At 43.8% G+C, this 25,499-nt stretch overlaps 1 protein-coding gene across 5 annotated transcripts in view; it reads left to right on the forward strand.

The window, feature by feature from the left end:
- Positions 1-25,499, forward strand: part of NOS1 (nitric oxide synthase 1) — a gene marked incomplete at its 3' end in the record, with an annotated part of 143,664 nt that overhangs the window by 43,052 nt on the left and 75,113 nt on the right. The window contains exon 1 of one of the 5 annotated variants that reach the window (XM_081338728.1): positions 17,947-18,094. The exons of the other annotated variants lie outside the window; for them this stretch is intronic. Of the gene's footprint in view, positions 1-17,946; positions 18,095-25,499 lie in introns of those variants that run through there. 5 annotated transcript variants of the gene reach the window in all.

Consider the following 25,499-nt stretch of genomic DNA (forward strand, 5'->3'; position numbering starts at 1 on the left):
CACATCTGAAACCCCGGTTGGGTTTGGGGACGGCCGGGCGTTCTCCGCGCGTCTGTCGCTTTCGCGCTAAAACTGGGTGCCGACGCGCTTTCAGCACCTCGGACAGCTCGCGAGGCGCTTGGAAGGAGCGGCAGCGGCGCCTTCCTCGGCGCTGCCGGTTCGGCCGCGGCGGTTGCGATGTCACGCTCACCAAATGGGTCTCTCTCGGCTTTCCTTGGGAAAAAATCTGGCTTCTTTCAAAATGCGTGAAAGCGGGTAGTCTGATGTGTTTCTGACCAGCAGCACAGTAAGACAGGTAGCAAGATAGAAGATGGCCAATTTGATCTAGTGTTAAAGGCACCAGGCTGTATGTAAAGCAGGAGAGCCTGAGTTCAAGTCCCACCGTAGCCATGAAAGGCAGCTGGATGACCGTGGGTCAATCCCCAGGAGACTGTGAGTTCTGGTCCATCCTTAGGTCATGAAACCCAGCGGGGTGATCTTCAACCAGTTCGTCTCTCTGTGGCAAATTCACCTCACAGGGTTGTTGTGGGGAAAAAGAGGAGGAGGTAGATGGATATATTCGCCGCCTTGAGCTATTTGTAAAAATAAGAAAGGCAGGATGCAGATTTTTATTTTAAAGTAAAAGGTAGACTGTCCCAAGGAACCTTAGGCATGCTTTGTATACAATCCTAGATTTAGTGCCCGGGGGGGGGGGAAGAATCCATTTGAAGCCTTAGAAAGCTTCTGCCGAGACTTGAGTTTTGCTTGTATTCCTTTCTATGAAAAAAAAGTCCCAAAGGTGCTTTTTTTTCAAAAGGCAACTGGGCTTCGTTTTTCCTTGAAGACTTTTCACTTCTCATCCAAGAAGCTTCTTCAGTTCTGATAACGCTTCTTGGATGAGAAGCGAAACGTCTTCAAGGAAAAATGAAGCCCAGTTGCCTTTTGAAAAAAGCACCTTTGGGACAGCCATGAACTGGATGACTAAGGGTCTCCATCGGCAAACAAACCAAGGGGCATCAAGCCAACCTCATCCTTCTCGCCTGAAAACTTCATTTTTCTAAAGCAGCCGGTGTCTCTACGTGCCTATGGCGGTTTCCTCAAAAGGCATTGTTGCTGAACAGGTTCACACTCTGCACAAAACCATGGTTTGCTAAATAAGCCACAGCAGTCTTGTTTCCACCAAACTAACATAAAGGCTGGACTGCCACTACAGCAAAAAATAAATAATGCAAGTGATGATTGATGCTGAATGGCAGCTGTCTGTTCCGGGATGGTATGTCCAATAGAGTTTGGACTGAAGGCAGATTTAGGCAAAAATTAAATCCTAAGACCATTGTGGGGTTTGCTCCTAGGTAAGTGGATATCACAACTGGGGAGGCTGTTGTGCAGACCCCAATTATTGTGCAGTCAATCATAACTTATTTCCTCCTTGCATAGAATAGTATGGGGGGGGGGAAATGGAATGTTTACTTAATTCGTAGACATGTTGACTGAGATGATTAACCTCCCTTGGCTGGTTCCGATCATTTTTGATAGATGGAGAGAAACCACGCACAAAGTCACTGGTCTGTGAGATGTCTCAGGGTTTGACCCTTTCATCTTCCTGTAGATGTGAGCCATTGGATGTGGCCATCTGTTGAGCCAGGGTCAAGTATCATGAATATGCAGATGACAATCATCTGGGCTGCTGACTGATCAAAGGATGCTATCAAGATCTTGTCTCAGTATCTGAAAGGTCTGGATGGGGAGGGAGAGGTTTAAGGGGGTTTAACCTTGACAAAACCCAATGGGCTTGTGATTCTTCTGGGGGCTGGGATTTTCCATCTTTAATTCTGAAGGGAATTTAATTTCCTCAAATGCAACCGTGCAGTTTGGAGGCCTTCCTAGACTCATTGGGTCCTGCTTGAAAAGCAGGTGGCAATTGTGGCAGGGAAGATCTTTGCATCCATCCATCCATCCATCCATCACAAAGGAGTCCTTTCTTACAGTCACTTATGCCTTAGTCATGAATGGATTGTTGCATTCCTCCACATGGGGCAGACCTTGAAGGCTCTTCTGAAGACATAGTGGGTCAATGGTGCAGTGGCATCCAGAGTTATAGACATGCTTTTTGTTGCCCGTATAATGCCTTTGTTTTGGAAGTATAACTCTTTACCAGAGAGCTTCTGGTTGGCAAGAAGATACAATTGTCATGTATAAAGCTTTTCTGACATAGGACCTGGATATCCCAGGAACCAATTGTCTCTCGTTGTTTCTCTCCATCTCATAAAAATTGAGAAAGTGTTTTGGGTCCCATATCTCCAGCACTGTCATTTGATGTGGTCTAGGAAGCAAGCACTCACTCTGTTACACGGCACTCGGGATTCGACCCGCCAAACTGCCGACCTTCTGCCTGTTACTCGTCCCAGCTTCTGCCAACCTAGCAGTTCAAAAGCACGTAAAAATGCAAGTAGAAAAATAGAGACCACTACAGTGGGAAGGTAACAGCGTTCCGTGCGCCTTTGGCATCTAGTCATGCCGGCCACATGACCACAGAGACGTCCTCGGACAAGCACTGGCTCTTCGGCTTTGAAACGGAGATGAGCACCGGCCCCTAGAGTCAGAAACGACTAGCACGCGTGTGCGGGGGAACCTTTACCTTTACCTTTAGGAAGCAAGTGCTGATATCATAGTATCTGCCCTCTTGAATAGCATCTTCCAAACAGCTTGGACCCTGCCATCCTATAAACCTGCCTCAAAGACCACAGGATTTGTGCTTCATATGTATCTGGATTGAATTATGTGGATTAGTTTACGGCTATAGTTGCTCTCTTGTTACGATTGTCTTTTACATTCTTAATTCATGAGCTGTGCAGTGGTGCCCTTGAACTGGGCGGTTTTATAAATCTAAATTTATAGATCGAAGAATGAAATCACAGTCAAACAAGCCAGAATGTGTTTCAGTTTCATGTGTGAATGGAGCCAATGCTAAGCCTGCTGAGAATTCTGAGCTAGTTCTTTCTGTCACAAGAAAATAGGACCATTAGCCATTCAGTTGCATGTATGATACATAATGAATCAACATCTTAGAATGCCTTTTTAGCTGGGATAACTGTTCCAGCAATTGTAGATATATATTTTTTTCTGAATAAGCGTGCATATGCTTTTGTTTCGAATACTACATCTGGAACTTCCTCAACTTGCTTGCAGGTGCTCAGATATTAAGTAGAGAGTGTTTATCTTTGTGCTGAGCCAATTTACTTAGCCATTGTTGTTGAATACATTTACGTTGGTTGGATTCACAAAACTCATTTAAACCAAAGTCTACCAAACACACACTGGGAACACTTAAACAAACCACACCTTTTGTGTAGCCAGTGCCTGATTTTCCTCCAGGCTCCACATTCTTCAAGCTGTTGAAAGTGGTTGACATTAAATTCTTATTCTTGAGTCTCGGATGTCTTAACCATCTATTCATTTTTATCAACCACATTCTAGTTTGTTTGTTTTTTTAATTATTGTTTTGGAATTGAATGGTTCTATCCTCAACTGCAACCCAGTTTTAGCTTCAACCAAGGAGGTGATTTATGAACCTTCACACTATGTTGCTAAACTGTGCACTCTTTAAGTTGTGCACATTTGTGCATGTTTTAAAATGCAGGCTGATACACGCAGCAGAGTTCAGGTCCATTCTTAAATCTTCCGCGGACCAGAGATGTCTTGCCTTGGAGTTACCTTGCTTTGCACATGTGAACCCAAATACTTGCCTTGTTTATGCTGCTTGCTCTCCTTTCTTAAGGATTGTCAGCTTTCCACATCTCTATAGCAACTTTCCTGCTTTCGTTGATTTCAGGGTGTCAGTTTTAGATCTGATAGTGCAGGTAGGTTTACTCTTCGTGCGCCTGAGCCAGGCCATTGAAGCTACTCTCGAGTTCGCAAAAGAGTGCATCATGTATAGCCCTCCAGTCTCTGCTTGAGAGGCTTGTAATGTTTGCAGTTTTATTGTGAGTGTGTGAGCTGTGAGGTCCTTCTGCGAAGGTGTGATCTTGCGCAACTGTGCTGAGAACTGGATGTAACGCACACCTTGTCTTTGTGATTAAGCGAATGTAAGGCTTAGTGATACACATTGCTTTGTTTTACCTTAGAACATTGCAGTCTAGCTCCGGGGAGGATTAGTTCAAATGTTTTTGAACAGAGCCCTTCCTTTGAGCACGGAACCTCTTTCCCACTCGTTGCGTTCATTGCCTTCCTATTTAAGCCTTCCAGCTTGCTGTTCCTATGTGCAGTTGCACCAAGAAACACACCATCGTCTCCATTATTCGTAATCTTCTGAGGAAGATGCTTGTGGTCTGAAATGCATTTCTTTCAACCACTTTCACTTAACGTGAGTGGTAATGCTCAATATTTTAATATCTGTTATTCGCAGAGTTTCAGAGCAGGAACCGCGGGTGGGGGGGAGGGCAGGAAGCTCAAGGTATCAATAAGGGAAAATATTTGTAGCTCAAAGTTGAAATGAGGGGTCCTTGGGGGCTCTCTGAGCTTGGTTGTTTTCTTGCAGACGTTTCATGACCCAAATTAGGTAACATCATCATCAGTGAACGTAGGCTCACTGCATGCTAATTGTGCTCTACAAAAATCTGAACTACTAACAGTCCAAGCAAAATTGGTGGTAGATAAAAGTCAATGGAATTCAAGGAGGGCTGGACTTGGGTCTCTTTTGGGTGTGAAGGGACTCAAGACTGATGACATGTTTGACCCCCCCTCCCTCGGGTTCAGCCTGGTCATCACAACATCAAGTTTATCTCATGCTACCTCTAAACAAGAATCTGAACTACTAACGGTCCAAGCAAATTGGTGGTAGATAAGAGTCAATGGAATTCAAGGTGGGCAGGGATTAGAGACTGATGACACATTTCACCCCTCCCTCAAACTCAGCCTGGTCATCTCCTACAAATGCTCATTAGCAGACAGAGGTGACTAATCAAAGGTTTTGGAGGATTTTGTGATCTTCAGACCCTCTCCAGAAGTGCCACTCAAGAAGACTGTTCAATACATCAGAATTTTTTAAAAAATACATAGAGACTAACCATCTTAATTAAGTTTAAACAACTGACATTCATTTCAATGAAGCTTAAATTTAAGTGAGATTCATGAAGTGTCTTTTCGCTGGCACTATTCTCAAGAGGATATCCTCCACTTGACCTTGCAGTGGACAGAAATTCTTCACCTGTTCTTCCCTTGCTGCCCATGCCCCACTCAATGACCCTCCAACAGAGTTCCACTCCTGGTGATTTGTGGAAATATTCGTAGAACTTATTTCTGACTCTAAGGCTTCCTAGTGGTGTCCCATCCAATGCTAAGCAGACCCAGTCTAGCCTAACCCTCCAAAATTATATAAGGCCAGTTTTGTGCTGCCACCTGGCTGGTATTTAATGCTGCCCATTACACTGAATATTCTAAACAATTTAAAATGAGCCCAGTTGAGAATAAATTCCTCTTAACATTTTGCTAAAACTATGGCATGCAGTGCAAAATAAACAAACCAATCTCAACCCAACATAAGACATGCAGAACTTTCTTCAAAAAAAATAGAAAGTGAAGCCAGCAGTGTAGATTTTAATCCGAGGTCTTATAGAACCAGCCCACTTTCATTACTTATTGCCAGTTCCCCAGACATGGCTCCAGCTGTTCATTAACTTTAACTTCCAAAGAGGGAGGAAAAAGATCAAAAGAGTTACAGGCGATTGCAAACAACCCCGTGGCTCTCGATATTCCTGCGAGGTTTTTTTTAAAAAGTCTCAAGGGCTGGCTTTGGCTCTCATTTTTCTCCTCTGTCCCCTTATTCCCTTCTGGCTCCTAATTTTTTTTGTATACCTGCCGGCTTGGGTAATTTGCAGAATTTCCAGAGAGTGATTAAAAAAAACAAAAAAACAGCCCTTTTGAAAGAGAGGTGTGAGCTGAAAACTCCACACTCACATTCAAAGATAAATCTGTTCTTAATCGGGCTAATTTCTTTTCAATGGCGGCGAAAAGGACCTGGGGACGTGGTAGGCAGTCAGGGCGCAATCCAAGTCAGAAATCTGCTGTGTCAGGAATGCATCACAGACGCTGGACTTTGCTCCCTGAAAACCAGGAGAGAGGGGATAATATCCCCTGCTTTCTCAAAGCAGCAGAAGAACTGTAAGGCCACGCTTGGAATACCACATCTGATTTTGGTGGACGCGATATAAAAGAAGACCTAGAAAAAGTGCAGAGAAGAGTAACAGAGATGATTAGACGGCTGGAGGCTAAGACATATGTTGAACGGTTGCAGGAACTGAGTATGCATAGACCAGGGGTAGGGAACCTTGGCTCTTTTATGACTTGTGGACTTCAATGCCCAGAATTCCTGAGTCAGCATAGCTGGTTCAGGAATTCTGGCTACTGAAGTCCACAAGTCATAAATGAGCCAAGGTTCCCCACCCCTGCCATAGACTAACAAAGAGAAGGATTAATGGTGACATGATAGCAGTCTTCCAATACCTCAAGGGCTGCCCCAAAGAAGAGGGAGTCAAGCTATTTTCCAAAGCGCCTGAAGGCAGGACAAGAATCAGCGGATGGAAACTAATCAAGGAGAGGAGCAACCTAGAACTAAGGAGAAACTTCCTGACAGTGAGAACAATTAGCCAGTGGAACAGCTTGCCTCCAGAAGTTGTGGGTTTTTAAGAAGAGACTGGACTGTCACTTGTCTTGAATGGTGGAGGGTCCCCTACTCGAGCAGGGGGTTGGACTAGAGGACCTCCAAGGTCCCTTAAACTCTGTTATTCTATTAACAGAGATTAGTGTGGTGGATTCTCGTTACAGGTCTTGAAGTTTATTGTCTTAAGAAACTATCAGTGATGAGAGATCTACCAAGACCTACCAGGAACATTGTCTGTTAGCCTTCATTTTATTCTGGAATTTATTCGGGAGTGACTTTGGCTCCATTTCTGTATTCTTGATTTTAGCAGGGTTACATAATTTTATTTTAAAAAGCCTCAGAGTCCTCAGGAGCTCCTTTTAATAGTCTGCGACAAAAATAAAAGAACGGTCTACTACAAAAATAAGAGAAACGTGGAATTGCACAATTAATATCAGGGTTTCAGAGTCGAGGTGCTGTGTCGTCTTTTTTTCAACACCAACTCAGATTTTGGGTTTAAGGAAGGAGAGAAAAAAGGTGCATAATTCATAAACCTCCCGCTTAGGCACAGGTTGAAATGCAGTTGACAGAATTACGGTCTCACTTTTTTGAAAAAACGGAAAACATTTTCAGGAAACCTAACACTGCAGTGTGCATCTTTTTTCTTTTTTTTTTGAAGGTCTTCTTGTACGGACATGTTGTCGCAGATGGACGCCAGCAGGCTTCCCAAGACCTGCTGTGTCTAAAAACTGTTTGTTGGAGTCATTGCCAGATTTATCCTCCAGAAACGGGAGACCATGTTGGAGGTCAAAAACATCCACGTTGGCCTTTGCTAATGACACAAGAAGCAAGGGAGCTTTTAAAACCTACAGCGTCTCGTATAGGTAGCACGTTCCTGTGAAATCAGGGTGATTCTGCATCATGACTTCTTCGGGCGAGGGATACTTAAGGACAATAAAGGAGAATATGTGGAATAACAGGCAAGTTTGGCCTTGGAGTGCAAAATGAAGCAGGGCACAGGCTGATAGAATTCTGTCAAGAGAATACAATGGTCATAGCAAACACTCTTTTCCAACAACCCAAGAGACGGCTCTACACATGGACATCACCAGATGGTCAACACAGAAATCAGATTGACTATATGCTCTGCAGCCAAAGATGGAGAAGCTCTATACAGTCGGTAAAAACAAGACCAGGAGCTGACTGTGGCTCAGACCATGAGCTTCTCCTTGCAAAGTTTAGGCTTAAACTGAAGAAAGTAGGGAAAAGCACTAGGCCATTCAGGTATGAATTAAATCATATCCCTGTTGAATATACAGTAGAGGTGACAAATAGATTTAAGGAATTAGATCTGATAGACAGAGTGCCTGAAGAACTATGGACAGAGGTTCGTGACATTGTACAACAGGTAGCAACCAAAACCATCCCAAAGAAAAAGAAATGCAAGAAAGCAAAATGGCTGTCTGAGGAAGCTTTGCAAATAGCTGAGGAAAGGAGGGAAGCGAAAGGCAAGGGAGAAAAAGAAAGATACACCCAATTGAATGCAGAATTCCAGAGAATAGCTAGAAGAGATAAGAATGCCTTCTTAAATGAACAGTGCAAAGAAATAGAAGAAAATAATAGAATAGGGAGGACCAGAGATCTTTTCAAGAAAATTGGAGAAATGAAGGGAACGTTTAATGCAAAAATGGGCATGATAAAGGACCAAAATGGCAGGGACCTAACAGAGGCAGAAGAGATTAAGAAGAGGTGGCAAAATTACACAGAAGAACTATACAAGAATGAGCTTAACGTCCCTGATAATCACAATGAGGTGGTCACTGACCTCGAGCCAGACATCCTAGAATGTGAAGTGAAGTGGGCCTTAGAAAAGCTGAGCAACAACAAAGCTAGTGGAAGTGACAGTATTCCAGCTGAGCTATTCAAAATCTTAAAAGACAATGCAGTAAAAGTGCTACACTCAATTTGCCAGCAAATTTGGAAAACTCAACAATGGCCACAGGATTGGAAAAGATCAGTTTACATTCCAATTCCAAAGAAAGGCAGTGCCAAAGAATGTTCAAACTATCGCACCATTGCACTCATTTCTCATGCTAGTAAAGTCATGCTTAAAATCCTACAAGCTAGACTTCAGCAGTATGTGGATCGAGAACTACCAGAAGTGCAGGCAGGATTTCGAAGAGGCAGAGGAACTAGAGATCAAATTGCCAACATACGCTGGATCATGGAGAAAGCTAGGGAGTTCCAGAAAAACATCTACTTCTGCTTCATTGACTATGCTAAACCCTTTGATTGTGTGGATCATAACAAACTGTGGCAAGTTCTTAAAGAGATGGGAGTACCAGACCATCTTATTTGTCTCTTGAGAAACCTATATGCGGGTCAAGAAGCAACAGTGAGAACTGGACACGGAACCACTGATTGGTTCAAAATTGGGAAAGGAGTCCGGCAAGGCTGTATACTGTCGCCCTGCCTATTTAACTTATATGCAGAGCACATCATGAGAAAGGCAGGGCTAGATGAATCAAAAGTTGGAATTAAGATTGCCGGAAGAAATATCAACAACCTAAGATACGCAGATGATACCACTCTAATGGCAGAAAGTGAAGAAGAACTAAAGAGCCTCTTGTTGCAGGTGAAGAAGGAGAGTGCAAAACTTGGGTTGAAACTTAACATTAAGAAAACCAAGATCATGGCATCTGGCCCTCTCAATTCCTGGCAAATAGATGGGGAAGAAATGGAGGTAGTGACAGATTTTATTTTCCTGGGCTCCAAGATCACTGCAGATGGGGACTGTAGCCAAGAAATTAAAAGACGCTTGCTCCTGGGGAGGAAAGCCATGGCAAATCTAGACAGCACACTAAAAAGCAGAGACATCACCCTGTCAACAAAAGTGCGTATAGTCAAGGCTATGGTCTTCCCAGTTGCAACGTATGGCAGTGAAAGTTGGACCATAAGAAAGGCTGAGCGCCAAAGAATTGAGGCCTTTGAACTGTGGTGCTGGAGAAGACTCCTGCGAGTCCCTTGGACCGCAAGGCGATCAAACCGGTCAGTCCTAGAGGAGATCAATCCTGACTGCTCTTTAGAAGGCCAGATCCTGAAGCTAAAACTCAAGTACTTTGGCCACCTAATGAGAAGGAAGGACTCACTGGAGAAGAGCCTAATGCTGGGAAAGATCGAGGGCAATAGAAGAAGGGGACGACAGAGAATGAGGTGGCTGGATGGAGTCACTGAAGCAGTAGGCGTGAGCTTAAATGGACTCCAGAAGATGGTAGAGGACAGGAAGGCCTGGAGGAATGTTGTCCATAGGGTCGCGATGGGTCGGACACGACTTCGCAGCTAACAACAACAACAACAACAACATGTGTAGCTCAGGGTTGAAAAGAAGGGTCTTTGGTGCTGTCTGAGTTTGCTTGTTTTCTTGCAGACGTTTCATTACCCAAACTAGGTAACATCATCAATGCTAGAAGGGAATGGGGTGAGGAGGAGGAGGAGGAGGAGGAGGAGGAGGAGGAGGAGGAGGAGGAGGAGGAGGAAGAGGAGGACTGTGGGGTCCTTGGTTCTCTCTGATTTTGCATGTTTTCTTGCAGACGTTTCATTACCCAAACTAGGTAACATCATCCATGCTAGAAGGGAATGGGGTTAGGAGGAGGAGGAGGAGGAGGAGGAGGAGAAGGACTGTGGGGTCCTGGGTTCTCTCTGAACTTGGATGTTTTCTTGCAGACATTTCATTACTCAAACTAGTAACATCATCAATGCTAGAAAGGAGGGGGTTTGTGGAGTGGAGGAAGAGGAGGACTGTGGGGTCCTTGGTGCTCTCTGAGTTTGCTTGTTTTCTTGCAGACGTTTCATTATCCAAACTAGGTAACATCATCAGTGCTAGAAGGGAGTGGGGTTAGGAGGAGGAGGAGGAGGAGGAGGAGGAGGAGGAGGAGGAGGAGGAATGTGAGGTCCTTGGTTCTCTCTGAGCTTGAATGTTTTCTTGCAGATGTGTCATTACCTAAAATAGGTAACATCATCAGTGCTAGAAAGGAGGGGGTTTGTGGAGTGGAAGAGGAGGAGGAGGAGGAGGAGGAGGACTGTGAGGTCCTTGGTTCTCTCTGAGCTTGAACGTTTTCTTGCAGACGTTTCATTACCCAAGCTAGGTAACGTCATCAGTGCTAGGAGGAAATGGGGTTTGTGGGGTGGGGAGAGGGAGGAGGAGAAGGAGTATGGAGTCCTTGGTGCTCTGTTTTCTTGCAGATGTTTCATTACCTGGATTCTAGACTCTAGCACTGAGGATGTCACCTAGTTTGGGTAATGAAATGTCTGCAAGAAAACAAGCAAGCTCAGAGAGCACCAGGGACCCCTCATACTTAAGATCTTCTTCCACAGTTCCTTCCCTAACTATCATCATTCCTCTGCAAACCTGATGGTGTAGACGCACACATATACACACAATGATGCCTAAAAACCAAGCATCTCTTCTGCAGCTGCTCAGATACTTGTACTCCTTTTTTTTTAAAGAGGACTCCATATTTTTCCATCTCCTTCTCAATCTGCCTGAGCATTTCCTATGAGGCTTTCGCGGTGTGCTTTTGAGAGGATGTTATGGTTAGATGTGGCAAAAAGGACGCCACTGCTGAGGCTTCCTGTCTTCTTTTCAGTTGGAAATCTGCTTCCTGATTTGAAAAACAAACAAAACAAACAAACACCCTTCGATGTCTCAATCGAAGTATGACAAGCCAGGGAGGCTGCAGAATAGCCAGGAGCATGCAGTGCCAGTTGGGAGATGCCGAAATAGATCTTGCTCACGTCATCACTAAATGCATCGTTTGTGCAGCAAAAGCTGGTTACTGAGTTGACCCCTTTTTCAACCTTCGTATACTCAGCTAAAAAACTAAAAAAAAAGCAACTGCAGAAATCAGATTTCCTCCAGGAATGTCGAATATCGCAACCCCTCCCATTCTATCGGCCTCTCTTGGTTTGTTGCAGGCCTCCATCTGCACACTTGTTTGCGCAGTTTTGCAGCAGCTTTCTTTATTGATTTTTGTTCTTGGTTTGTACTTCATTGATCACCATCCAGAGTCGTGCAATTAGAGCATTTAGCAAAGGATACAAATGCAATAAATAAATACCATTTTCTTCACACACCAGGTTAACACACCTCCCCCTCGCCCAGTAATCTAGTTTAGCTTCATGTATATACAGTAAATGCAGTCGCTTTAATGAGCTGCTTAGCCCTGATGAGCGAACACAGCTATTAAATGCCAGAAGGTTATGCATTTCCCCAGCATTGGGAAGAAGTTTGGAGAGAATTTTTTTCTTCATCAGCTTGTAAGAGAACAGGCCGGGGGGTGGGGGTGGGGGGTGGAATGTAGAAAAATGCAGGCCTGAATTAGTAGTTAAATAAACTCTCAGCTCTAGAAAGAAAGTAATGGCAAACCAAGTCCAAACATCCTGCCAAGAAAACTGTAGGGATTTGTTCAGGCAGATGCCAAGAATCAAGATTGACTCAAAGTGACATAAAACTAGCAGATATAGTAGTTAAAGGCACTACGCAGGAAACTAGGAGACCAAGAGTTCTAGTTGAGTCTAGTTCTAGTCTAGTCCAGTTCCTAGAACAACAAAGATGATAAGGGATCTGAAGGCTAAACTGTACAATGAACAATTGAGAGAACTAGATATGTCTAGTCTAATGAAGAGAAGAATTAGGGGTGACATGTTAGCAGTCCTCCAGTACTTGAGGGGCTGTCATAGAGAAGAGGCAGTGCCTGAGGGGAGGACAAGAAGTGACATGTTGGAAGCTTATCAAAGAGAGACCTAGAACTAAGGATAAATTTCCTGGCAGGAAGAACAATTTGCCAGTGGAACGGCTTGCCTTCAGAAGTTGTGGGTGCTCCATCACTGGAGGTTTTCAAGAAAAGATTGGACAAGCCAATGAATGAATGAACCTTTATTGTCAAACCACAACCATGTGTACATTGAGATTAGCTGAGCCTCCCTTCGTGCAATGGCCTAAGGTCCGCTGCCTGAGCCGGGGGTTGGACTAGAAGACCTCCAAAGTCCCTTCCAACTTTTGTTCTATGTTCTACGTTCTAGTTCAACAATGACGAGGCTTGCACATCCCCAGACTGAACAAGGCACTCTATAGCCAAAGCCTAATATGCAAGTCCAGCCCCATGCACATCTTCTTTGGTAAACATCCTTTGATAACATCCTAGCATTCAGACCGAACGCACAGCGTCCATAAGAGTCTTGCGCCAACCTAGCAGGAACTGTGCAAAAAACAACAACTATATTTAGCTTTGCTTACATGTTGGCAGCTCCCATCCTTCTCAGTTGGGTGCTTTAACGTTCAATACATGTTGTATGTTGAACAGGAAAAAAAAATCAGCCGGTGTGTGTGTGTGTGAGAGAGAGAGAGGGGGGGGGGAATTTCCTCTTTTGGGTGGGGACCCTTAGCCACACATTAGCTGCCCCACACTTTCTGCCTCCCTGCACCGAAGAAGAGAGATCCTCTTCTTAGATGCGAGCAGAACTGTAAAGAGAGTCTTCGGGGCCTATAAATAGATAAAGCCACAAGCTGGTCCGTTCCTGAAATCAAAATGATTTCTCCCACCATCTGGATTGAAAGGGATGCTTCGTTTGCTCCGACCCGTTCTGGCCGCCTGTGATTTTTGACGCATGAATGTGACTGATTCCGAAGAAGCAATAAAAGCGTCAGAAGAGGAGACTGTTCCAACAATGGGGAACAGCCCTACTGTTTTTATGGGATGTAACAGTACCGTCACCAGGGAGCCTAAAACTTCTGCTTCTAAGTGAGACAGTTGTTAGGCGAGTTTTGCCCCGTTTTATGACTTTTCTGGCCGCCGTTACTAAGCGAGTCACTGCAGCTGATCAGTTAGTAACCCGATTGTTAAGAGAATCTCTCTTCCCCATTGACTTTGCTTAAGAGAAGGACGCCAAAAGGGGATTCCATGATGCCGGGACATTGCAACCGTCATAAATACATAGAATACTGTGGGCATTCAGTTGGAGAAGATTGTTCTAACCATCTGGGAGAATTAAAGACTTGCATCTCCATAGCTGCTAAATCTTCCGGTGGCCGCAGATCAATGAATTGACTTTGAGAAAGAAAAATAACAGCTGCCTCATCGCAGCTGGGGAAGGAATTTATCTGTGTCTTCTATGCCTTCCCTTATAGGTGAGGTGGGTGGTGCAGGAATTTAATCCATCAATCAATAAATAAAACAGGAGCCCAGTGGCAAAAAGCGAAACCCAAGCCTGCGTAAAACCATGTTTTAGGTTTAATGTGATGGAACTTTGCACACGCTAACTTAGGAAATTCTTAGTTTTTTGCCTTGGCACCCACTGACAATCCTGTGAGGCTGTGATGAATTACCGCTTATGCACCCCATCTGTTTCCATTTCTAAGACATTTATTGAGTGGCTTAATGCTTTAAATTGAACTATTGTTTATCTTGCTTTGGCTGAGCACAGTGTACATACCGTTGCTTCTGTGGTTGGTAGAGAATGTTTTTATGACTTAGTGTGAAATGCGAACCTAGCCAATTATGGTTCATTCAGCATAGCCATGATTAGGGGGGAAAACCTAGCTCAGAACTCAGCGTGACCCTATCATCGTAAGTCATATTTTGTTTAATAATGCCTTATTGGGGAAAAAATAAGACCCTCAATTTTTGATGAGTTTATATAGTGCATGAAATTAAAATCCAGAAAATCCCACGGCAGCATAAACCCGGCCTCTCTATCAACTACACCGTAATATTTTCTTTGGAAAGTTATAAGAGATTTTTTCCCCTTTGGATGGCTCCTAATAGTAATTAGGACTGAATAAATTATAATTGCATTCAGTTTAGAGATCCTTGTTTCTAACATATGTTTATCCTATCTTTTTGAACATGCCATACAAAGCAGCTTTCTTTAAAAAAAAGGTGAAAAATAAAACTAGAGCATTGAAAGAAAAACAACTGCAGACCTATTACAAAGGGGAGGGAGAAACCAACTATTCCAGTAAAGTTAGCAGAAGATCAGTGATTTTCTTTTCACCTAATATGGGAGATATTGTGTACCTGTTGGATGTCCGTAGGACGAAGTCGTTGTTATAGAAAAGGGTGCTAAGACTATTGATAAAGTATGATAAAGTGTAGGAGAGAGAAGCATCCGAATTCAATTGATGCTAAGTGACTGATTGTTATAAATTGTTATCTTTCATTCTTTCTTTCCTTTTTTGAAACAAGGGGGTGAAATAGGCTTATGGTTAGGGATTTTTATTAATAAGGTAATAACGCAGACACACGGAACACTATTTTTTGATCAAAAAATATTGTTATCTTTTTGATAATTATCTATCTACCCATCCATCTCATTTATCTATCTGTCCATCCATCATCTCTCTCTCTCTCTCCCTCTATCAATTTATCTCATTTCATCTCACCCATCTCTATCTATCTATCTATCTATCTATCTATCTATCTATCTATCTATCTATCTATCTATCTATCCATCCATCCATCCATCCATCCATCCATCCGTCTATTTATCTCTGTCCATCCATCCATCTCAAATCCATTTCATCTCATTTCATCTCATCTATCCATCTGTCTGTCTGACTGTTTATCTCTACTCTATCCATCCGTCTCATCTCATCTATCTGTCTGTCTGTCTGTCTGTCCGTCCGTCCGTCCGTCCACCTGTCTCTCCCTCTATCCATCCATCTATCTATCTAACCATCTATCCATCTACCCTCTCTCTCCTTCTCTCTCTCTCTCCCCCTTAATCCTTATTTAAGTCATACATTTTCTATTCCTCTATTCTTATTTCTTATTCTTATATCGATCAGTCTTATGGGCTTTAAAATATCTGAACTATTTCTTAGCTCTTCATTTTTTTTAAACTCTTCCCCTTCCTCCCAGTTCTTCAGTTCTCCTCGCCAATTGCATCCTCTCTTCTTAAATATCTTCCAGCTCTAAGAAGTGATACTTTTTGCTTGCTGTCTGAAGACTTCTGCTTTGCTGCTGGCATTTGGATCGGAGTTCCTCTTTCCACGTCTCTGCCATCTTCTAGGCTGGACTCTTTTTCTCGAGGCACCCACACACATCCTTTAGGCTTGCCTTCGGTGGCCTTTTTATAAAACCAACTCCAATTAAAGAAAGAGTGGGGGGCTGTTTTAGCCCTCCTTGCTAAGGTAAAGGTAAAGGTAAAGGTTCTCCCGCACATGCGTGCTAGTCGTTTCCAACTCTAGGGGCCGGTGCTCATCTCCGTTTCAAAGCCGAAGAGCCAGCGCTTGTCCGAGGACGTCTCCGTGGTCCTGTGGCTGGACGCCAAAGGCGCACAGAGCGCTGTTACCTTCCCACCATAGTGGTCCCTATTTTTCTACTTGCATTTTTACGTGCTTTCGAACTGCTAGGTTGGCAGAAGCTCGGACGAGTAACAGGCGCTCACTCTGTTATGCGGCACTCAGGATTCGACCCGCCAAACTGCCGACCTTCTGATCGACAAGCTCAGCGTCCTAACCCACTGAGCCACCGCGTCCCTCCTTGCTAGGGAGCACCAAAACTCTGAGTCCCAGGAGGGAGAAATGCTTGCTAACTCCAGGTAGTACGTACTTTTGTTCTTCCACTCTTAACAACCTTTCCATCTGCTGGTTGTTGTTGTTGTTGTTGTTTGAGTATCTTTCAAAACTGCCCGAGTTTTCTGCAGTTGAATTCCCTGATGAATAGATTTCACGAAAAGACTGCTTTGAAATCTCATCGGGGGAATTGTTCTCTGCTCTGCCTGGCTGATGAGCAGGAATGAGAGTTATGCTGTCTGAGCAGGAGAAGCATGTTGGGTTTGGCCAGAAGCTGACGGGACTAAGTGAAATTCATCTCCTCCTTGTTAATAGATGACTCAGAATGATCGAATGCCATTTTGAAATCGGTCTTCCCGTTTCTTCATTCCTTTTCCTTCTCGGGAAAGGAGACCTGCTTTCCTATCCCACTCTCAAGATATCTGAATATTTCTTCTGGGTTTCTTTCGCGTAGGTCAGACATGTCAAACACAAGGCCCGGGGGCCGGATCCAGCCCGCGAAGTGGTTTCATGTGGCCCGCGAAGCCATCCTGGAAACAGTGAGGGAACGGCCCCCACTGCCTTGGCCCTGGCCCAGAGACCCTCCTTCTGCCAGAGACCCTCAGATCTGTTCCACTCCTGCCCGGGCCCCCATAGGCACCCTTGATGCGAAGGAGGTAGAGCTGGCCACGCCCACCCAGTAGGCCATACGCACTCTAGCCACGCCCACCCAGTAGGCCACGCCCACCCTGGCCATGCCCACCCGGCACCTTGAGGGCAACCGCAATGCTGATGCGGCCCTCAATGAAATTGAGTTTGACACCCCTGGTGTAGGTCCTCTTCTATTACTGGAGTGAGGAGAGAGGGGAGCTGCTGTCATTTTTGTTCTGACGCAAACACGTCTACGGAGATTCTCCAGATGATGGCTGTCCCAAAGGTGCTTTTTTTTCTTTTTCTTTTCCAGAAGCTAACCAGACTTTCTTAGTTTTGTTTTTTCCTTTCCTTTGAAAACATTGAGCACAGTCCTTTCAGGCATCCCAAGAAGGTCCCACATCCATTTGCACTCTGCTTCGGGTGACTCTGAGGATACAGATACGTAAATTCCCCAAGCGGCCTCAGCGACTCTCAGAGATGACTGCGCAGAAGATAAACCCTTCCGTTCCCCGCCATTCATTCAGAAACTGAAGAAGCTTCTTAGATGAGAAGCGAAACCTTTTCGAGGGGGGAAAAAAACTAAGTCTAATTGCCTTTTGAAAAAGCACCCTTTGGGGCAGCCGTGATTGAGAATGACAATGGGGAACCTTCGCGCACAACCGAATCTAGAATGACTTTGAGACGCTGAACAAAAGGTAAAGGTAAAGGTTCCCCCGCACATGCGTGCTAGTCGTTTCCGACTCTAGGGGCCGGTGCTCATCTCCGTTTCAAAGCCAAAGAGCCAGCGCTTGTCCGAGGACGTCTCCGTGGTCATGTGGCCGGCATGACTAGACGCCAAAGGCGCACGGAACGCTGTTACCTTCCCACCGTAGTTGTCCCTATTTTTCTACTTGCATTTTTATGTCCTTTCGAACTGCTAGGTGGGCAGAAGCTGGGACGAGTAACAGGCGCTCACTCTGCTACGCGGCACTCGGGATTCGACCCGCCAAACTGCAAAAAAAGGTAGAATAACCGAATTGGAAGGGACCTTGGAGGTCTTCTAGTCCAACCCCTTGCTCGCGCAGGAGACCCTGTACCGTTTCAGACAAACGGCTGTCCAGTCTCCTCATATCATTTAGAAGTTCATGCCTAGTTCTTCCTCACAGGCGACACCCCGGATTGCAAACGTGATGAAATACCTTGAAAAGTGACGCCTTCAAGGCAGCTTATGGAGCCGTTCTGAAGTCTTTCTGTCTTCCGGAAATTGAGCCTGTTCACATTCACGAGAATCGGTATTTTCAAATCTGATGTCCTTTCACGAGATTTTGAATAGTTGTGAGTCATTCTTTTAAGAAGAATCAGGTTTATTACCAACTTATGCCTTTAATCGGCCCGGTTTTGCCTTCAGCTCATTATATTAGGAACACTTAAGAAGGGAATTTCCTGGCAATTGATGGTAGGAAAATGTGGTTTTCACAGAAATTAACGCACACAGCTGGTACACGGGGGGATTCTGTCATCAACACAACTGCTGCTAACTTGACCCAACTTTGCTGTAATGTTAAGTGTCTTATTAAACAAGGGCATGTTCCTTGTCTTCTGCCCTAATTGGATTTCAAAGTTATCTCTCGAGTGACTTTTTTTCTCATTTGTAGGTTCCCCCATCTGCCTCTGCTAAGCTTTTATGGTGAAGCCTTTTTGTAGTGTGTGTGTGTGTGTGTGTGTGTGTAGAAGATATAAGTGTTGTGTTGATTTCATCCTATTTATCAAATGGGAATCCTTCCTATCAACTAACGTTCAGTTCCATAAATGGATCTCTTTGTGTGTGTGTCTCTCTCTCTTTCCCCCTCTCTCTTTCTGTCTCTTTCCCTTTCTCTCTCTCTTTTTATTTCTCTCTATCTTCCTCTCTCTTTCTCTTTCCCTTTTTCCTTTTTTCTCTCTTCCTCTCTCTCTTTTCCCCCCTCTTTCTGTCTCTTTCCCTTTCTCTCTTTCCCTTTCTCTCTCTTTCTCTCTATCTTCCTCTGTCTCTTTCCCTTTTTCCTTCTTTCTCTCTTCCTCTCTCTCTTTCCCCCTCTCTCTTTCTGTCTCTTTCCCTTTCTCTCTTTCCCTTTCTCTCTCTTTCTATTTCTCTCTATCTTCCTCTCTCTCTTTCCCTTTTTCCTTCTTTCTCTCTTCCTCTCTCTCTTTCCCCCTCTCTCTTTCTGTCTCTTTCCCTTTCTCTCTTTCCCTTTCTCTCTCTTTCTATTTCTCTCTATCTTCCTCTCTCTCTTTCCCTTTTTCCTTCTTTCTCTCTTCCTCTCTCTCTTTCCCCCTCTCTCTTTCTGTCTCTTTCCCTTTCTCTCTTTCCCTTTCTCTCTCTTTCTCTCTATCTTCCTCTGTCTCTTTCCCTTTTTCCTTCTTTCTCTCTTCCTCTCTCTCTTTCCCCCTCTCTCTTTCTGTCTCTTTCCCTTTCTCTCTTTCCCTTTCTCTCTCTTTCTATTTCTCTCTATCTTCCTCTCTCTCTTTCCCTTTTTCCTTCTTTCTCTCTTCCTCTCTCTCTTTCCCCCTCTCTCTTTCTGTCTCTTTCCCTTTCTCTCTTTCCCTTTCTCTCTCTTTCTATTTCTCTCTATCTTCCTCTCTCTCTTTCCCTTTTTCCTTCTTTCTCTCTTCCTCTCTCTCTTTCCCCCTCTCTCTTTCTGTCTCTTTCCCTTTCTCTCTTTCCCTTTCTCTCTCTTTCTATTTCTCTCTATCTTCCTCTCTCTCTTTCCCCCTCTCTCTTTCTGTCTCTTTCCCTTTCTCTCTTTCCCTTTCTCTCTCTTTCTCTCTATCTTCCTCTGTCTCTTTCCCTTTTTCCTTCTTTCTCTCTTCCTCTCTCTCTTTCCCCCTCTCTCTTTCTGTCTCTTTCCCTTTCTCTCTTTCCCTTTCTCTCTCTTTCTCTCTATCTTCCTCTGTCTCTTTCCCTTTTTCCTTCTTTCTCTCTTCCTCTCTCTCTTTCCCCCTCTCTCTTTCTGTCTCTTTCCCTTTCTCTCTTTCCCTTTCTCTCTCTTTCTATTTCTCTCTATCTTCCTCTCTCTCTTTCCCCCTCTCTCTTTCTGTCTCTTTCCCTTTCTCTCTTTCCCTTTCTCTCTCTTTCTCTCTATCTTCCTCTGTCTCTTTCCCTTTTTCCTTCTTTCTCTCTTCCTCTCTCTCTTTCCCCCTCTCTCTTTCTGTCTCTTTCCCTTTCTCTCTTTCCCTTTCTCTCTCTTTCTATTTCTCTCTATCTTCCTCTGTCTCTTTCCCTTTTTCCTTCTTTCTCTCTTCCTCTCTCTCTTTCCCCCTCTCTTTTTCTGTCTCTTTCCCTTTCTCTCTTTCCCTTTCTCTCTCTTTCTATTTCTCTCTATCTTCCTCTGTCTCTTTCCCTTTTTCCTTCTTTCTCTCTTCCTCTCTCTCTTTCCCCCTCTCTCTTTCTGTCTCTTTCCCTTTCTCTCTTTCCCTTTCTCTCTCTTTCTATTTCTCTCTATCTTCCTCTCTCTCTTTCCCCCTCTCTCTTTCTGTCTCTTTCCCTTTCTCTCTTTCCCTTTCTCTCTCTCTCTTTCTATTTCTCTCTATCTTCCTCTGTCTCTTTCCCTTTTTCCTTCTTTCTCTCTTCCTCTCTCTCTTTCCCCCTCTCTTTTTCTGTCTCTTTCCCTTTCTCTCTTTCCCTTTCTCTCTCTTTCTCTCTATCTTCCTCTGTCTCTTTCCCTTTTTCCTTCTTTCTCTCTTCCTCTCTCTCTTTCCCCCTCTCTTTTTCTGTCTCTTTCCCTTTCTCTCTTTCCCTTTCTCTCTCTTTCTCTCTATCTTCCTCTGTCTCTTTCCCTTTTTCCTTCTTTCTCTCTTCCTCTCTCTCTTTCCCCCTCTCTTTTTCTGTCTCTTTCCCTTTCTCTCTTTCCCTTTCTCTCTCTCTCTTTCTATTTCTCTCTATCTTCCTCTGTCTCTTTCCCTTTTTCCTTCTTTCTCTCTTCCTCTCTCTCTTTCCCCCTCTCTCTTTCTGTCTCTTTCCCTTTCTCTCTTTCCCTTTCTCTCTCTTTCTCTCTATCTTCCTCTGTCTCTTTCCCTTTTTCCTTCTTTCTCTCTTCCTCTCTCTCTTTCCCCCTCTCTTTTTCTGTCTCTTTCCCTTTCTCTCTTTCCCTTTCTCTCTCTCTCTTTCTATTTCTCTCTATCTTCCTCTCTCTCTTTCCCTTTTTCCTTCTTTCTCTCTTCCTCTCTCTCTTTCCCCCTCTCTCTTTCTGTCTCTTTCCCTTTCTCTCTTTCCCTTTCTCTCTCTTTCTATTTCTCTCTATCTTCCTCTCTCTCTTTCCCCCTCTCTCTTTCTGTCTCTTTCCCTTTCTCTCTTTCCCTTTCTCTCTCTCTCTTTCTATTTCTCTCTATCTTCCTCTGTCTCTTTCCCTTTTTCCTTCTTTCTCTCTTCCTCTCTCTCTTTTCCCCTCTCTCTTTCTGTCTCTTTCCCTTTCTCTCTTTCCCTTTCTCTCTCTTTCTCTCTATCTTCCTCTGTCTCTTTCCCTTTTTCCTTCTTTCTCTCTTCCTCTCTCTCTTTCCCCCTCTCTCTTTCTGTCTCTTTCCCTTTCTCTCTTTCCCTTTCTCTCTCTTTCTCTCTATCTTCCTCTCTCTCTTTCCCTTTTTCCTTCTTTCTCTCTTCCTCTCTCTCTTTCCCCCTCTCTCTTTCTGTCTCTTTCCCTTTCTCTCTTTCCCTTTCTCTCTCTTTCTCTCTATCTTCCTCTGTCTCTTTCCCTTTTTCCTTCTTTCTCTCTTCCTCTCTCTCTTTCCCCCTCTCTCTTTCTGTCTCTTTCCCTTTCTCTCTTTCCCTTTCTCTCTCTTTCTCTCTATCTTCCTCTGTCTCTTTCCCTTTTTCCTTCTTTCTCTCTTCCTCTCTCTCTTTCCCCCTCTCTTTTTCTGTCTCTTTCCCTTTCTCTCTTTCCCTTTCTCTCTCTCTCTTTCTATTTCTCTCTATCTTCCTCTCTCTCTTTCCCTTTTTCCTTCTTTCTCTCTTCCTCTCTCTCTTTCCCCCTCTCTCTTTCTGTCTCTTTCCCTTTCTCTCTTTCCCTTTCTCTCTCTTTCTATTTCTCTCTATCTTCCTCTCTCTCTTTCCCCCTCTCTCTTTCTGTCTCTTTCCCTTTCTCTCTTTCCCTTTCTCTCTCTCTTTTTATTTCTCTCTATCTTCCTCTCTCTTTCTCTTTCCCTTTTTCCTTTTTTCTCTCTTCCTCTCTCTCTTTCCCCCTCTCTCTTTCTGTCTCTTTCCCTTTCTCTCTTTCCCTTTCTCTCTCTCTCTTTCTATTTCTCTCTATCTTCCTCTGTCTCTTTCCCTTTTTCCTTCTTTCTCTCTTCCTCTCTCTCTTTCCCCCTCTCTCTTTCTGTCTCTTTCCCTTTCTCTCTTTCCCTTTCTCTCTCTTTCTCTCTATCTTCCTCTCTCTCTTTCCCTTTTTCCTTCTTTCTCTCTTCCTCTCTCTCTTTCCCCCTCTCTCTTTCTGTCTCTTTCCCTTTCTCTCTTTCCCTTTCTCTCTCTTTCTATTTCTCTCTATCTTCCTCTCTCTCTTTCCCCCTCTCTCTTTCTGTCTCTTTCCCTTTCTCTCTTTCCCTTTCTCTCTCTTTCTATTTCTCTCTATCTTCCTCTCTCTCTTTCCCCCTCTCTCTTTCTGTCTCTTTCCCTTTCTCTCTTTCCCTTTCTCTCTCTTTCTCTCTATCTTCCTCTCTCTCTTTCCCTTTTTCCTTCTTTCTCTCTTCCTCTCTCTCTTTCCCCCTCTCTCTTTCTGTCTCTTTCCCTTTCTCTCTTTCCCTTTCTCTCTCTTTCTATTTCTCTCTATCTTCCTCTCTCTCTTTCCCCCTCTCTCTTTCTGTCTCTTTCCCTTTCTCTCTTTCCCTTTCTCTCTCTCTCTTTCTATTTCTCTCTATCTTCCTCTGTCTCTTTCCCTTTTTCCTTTTTTCTCTCTTCCTCTCTCTCTTTCCCCCTCTCTTTTTCTGTCTCTTTCCCTTTCTCTCTTTCCCTTTCTCTCTCTCTCTTTCTATTTCTCTCTATCTTCCTCTGTCTCTTTCCCTTTTTCCTTCTTTCTCTCTTCCTCTCTCTCTTTCCCCCTCTCTTTTTCTGTCTCTTTCCCTTTCTCTCTTTCCCTTTCTCTCTCTTTCTCTCTATCTTCCTCTGTCTCTTTCCCTTTTTCCTTCTTTCTCTCTTCCTCTCTCTCTTTCCCCCTCTCTTTTTCTGTCTCTTTCCCTTTCTCTCTTTCCCTTTCTCTCTCTTTCTCTCTATCTTCCTCTGTCTCTTTCCCTTTTTCCTTCTTTCTCTCTTCCTCTCTCTCTTTCCCCCTCTCTCTTTCTGTCTCTTTCCCTTTCTCTCTTTCCCTTTCTCTCTCTTTCTCTCTATCTTCCTCTGTCTCTTTCCCTTTTTCCTTCTTTCTCTCTTCCTCTCTCTCTTTCCCCCTCTCTCTTTCTGTCTCTTTCCCTTTCTCTCTTTCCCTTTCTCTCTCTTTCTCTCTATCTTCCTCTGTCTCTTTCCCTTTTTCCTTCTTTCTCTCTTCCTCTCTCTCTTTCCCCCTCTCTTTTTCTGTCTCTTTCCCTTTCTCTCTTTCCCTTTCTCTCTCTCTCTTTCTATTTCTCTCTATCTTCCTCTCTCTCTTTCCCTTTTTCCTTCTTTCTCTCTTCCTCTCTCTCTTTCCCCCTCTCTCTTTCTGTCTCTTTCCCTTTCTCTCTTTCCCTTTCTCTCTCTTTCTATTTCTCTCTATCTTCCTCTCTCTCTTTCCCCCTCTCTCTTTCTGTCTCTTTCCCTTTCTCTCTTTCCCTTTCTCTCTCTCTCTTTCTATTTCTCTCTATCTTCCTCTGTCTCTTTCCCTTTTTCCTTCTTTCTCTCTTCCTCTCTCTCTTTCCCCCTCTCTCTTTCTGTCTCTTTCCCTTTCTCTCTTTCCCTTTCTCTCTCTTTCTCTCTATCTTCCTCTGTCTCTTTCCCTTTTTCCTTCTTTCTCTCTTCCTCTCTCTCTTTCCCCCTCTCTCTTTCTGTCTCTTTCCCTTTCTCTCTTTCCCTTTCTCTCTCTTTCTCTCTATCTTCCTCTGTCTCTTTCCCTTTTTCCTTCTTTCTCTCTTCCTCTCTCTCTTTCCCCCTCTCTCTTTCTGTCTCTTTCCCTTTCTCTCTTTCCCTTTCTCTCTCTTTCTATTTCTCTCTATCTTCCTCTCTCTCTTTCCCCCTCTCTCTTTCTGTCTCTTTCCCTTTCTCTCTTTCCCTTTCTCTCTCTCTTTTTATTTCTCTCTATCTTCCTCTCTCTTTCTCTTTCCCTTTTTCCTTTTTTCTCTCTTCCTCTCTCTCTTTCCCCCTCTCTCTTTCTGTCTCTTTCCCTTTCTCTCTTTCCCTTTCTCTCTCTTTCTATTTCTCTCTATCTTCCTCTCTCTCTTTCCCCCTCTCTCTTTCTGTCTCTTTCCCTTTCTCTCTTTCCCTTTCTCTCTCTCTCTTTCTATTTCTCTCTATCTTCCTCTCTCTCTTTCCCTTTTTCCTTCTTTCTCTCTTCCTCTCTCTCTTTCCCCCTCTCTCTTTCTGTCTCTTTCCCTTTCTCTCTTTCCCTTTCTCTCTCTTTCTCTCTATCTTCCTCTGTCTCTTTCCCTTTTTCCTTCTTTCTCTCTTCCTCTCTCTCTTTCCCCCTCTCTCTTTCTGTCTCTTTCCCTTTCTCTCTTTCCCTTTCTCTCTCTTTCTATTTCTCTCTATCTTCCTCTCTCTCTTTCCCCCTCTCTCTTTCTGTCTCTTTCCCTTTCTCTCTTTCCCTTTCTCTCTCTCTCTTTCTATTTCTCTCTATCTTCCTCTGTCTCTTTCCCTTTTTCCTTCTTTCTCTCTTCCTCTCTCTCTTCCCCTCTCTTCCCCCCTCTCTCTCTCTTACACACAAACACATTGCCACACTGCTATAGATTTTCTTTGAAAGAGAACTGCTCCAGTCTCTAATCCTTCTGATTCCCTCTTTCTACTTCTGTTACAGTATATTCTTTAATTAAAGGTGCTATAGCCAGAATTAAACAGAGCCCAGGTATGCTTAAAATAAATCTGTGCCCACTTTTTCCCCGGAATGTTTAAGGCTACCAACACCCCTGGTTGGTTTCTCCATCTCTTCTTTCTCTTCTTTTCCTTCTTCTTCTTTCTTAGAGCAAGATTAACTCAAAGTTACCCCAGGGATTTCATGATCCTTCTCTTACAGTGGAACTCTGTCAAAACACATCAACATGAATTCAAAATTCCTTCTGCAGTTTATATTTTAGAGACCAACCCCTCCCCCCAAAAAATAATAATAATAATAGGGAAATATGCTTGCAAGAGCTTTCATTTCTTTCCATTTCCCCTAATAACAAATTCTGCTTTCTCAAAGTCCTACAGATTTCCCCACCACCGCCACCACACACACACACACACACTTTTGATAATGGCTCTGTAAGAATTGTTGAATTTAAAATGCATTCCATTTAATCCATTTCTGATTTTTAACACCATTTCATCTGATTTCTGCACCGGTTGGTGAGTACAAGAAGCAGCATGCATTTTTGCATACGTTTCTCCTAATATTCAACTATTTTGTGGGCATTTTCTCCTAATATTTGTGTGGCTTTGTGTTCCACAATTTTTGTGTGCATTTCCCTGAATGCATATTTCCCCGAATGTCATTCCTTTTTGAAGCGAGAAGCACTTGTATCAATTGAAAAACGACAAGCTCTCTAAATGCCACTGTATTCCAGTTGTGTGTT

This window comes from Vipera berus (assembly GCF_964194415.1).
Source record: "Vipera berus genome assembly, chromosome: 14".
NCBI classification, from domain to species: Eukaryota; Metazoa; Chordata; class Lepidosauria; order Squamata; family Viperidae; genus Vipera; species Vipera berus.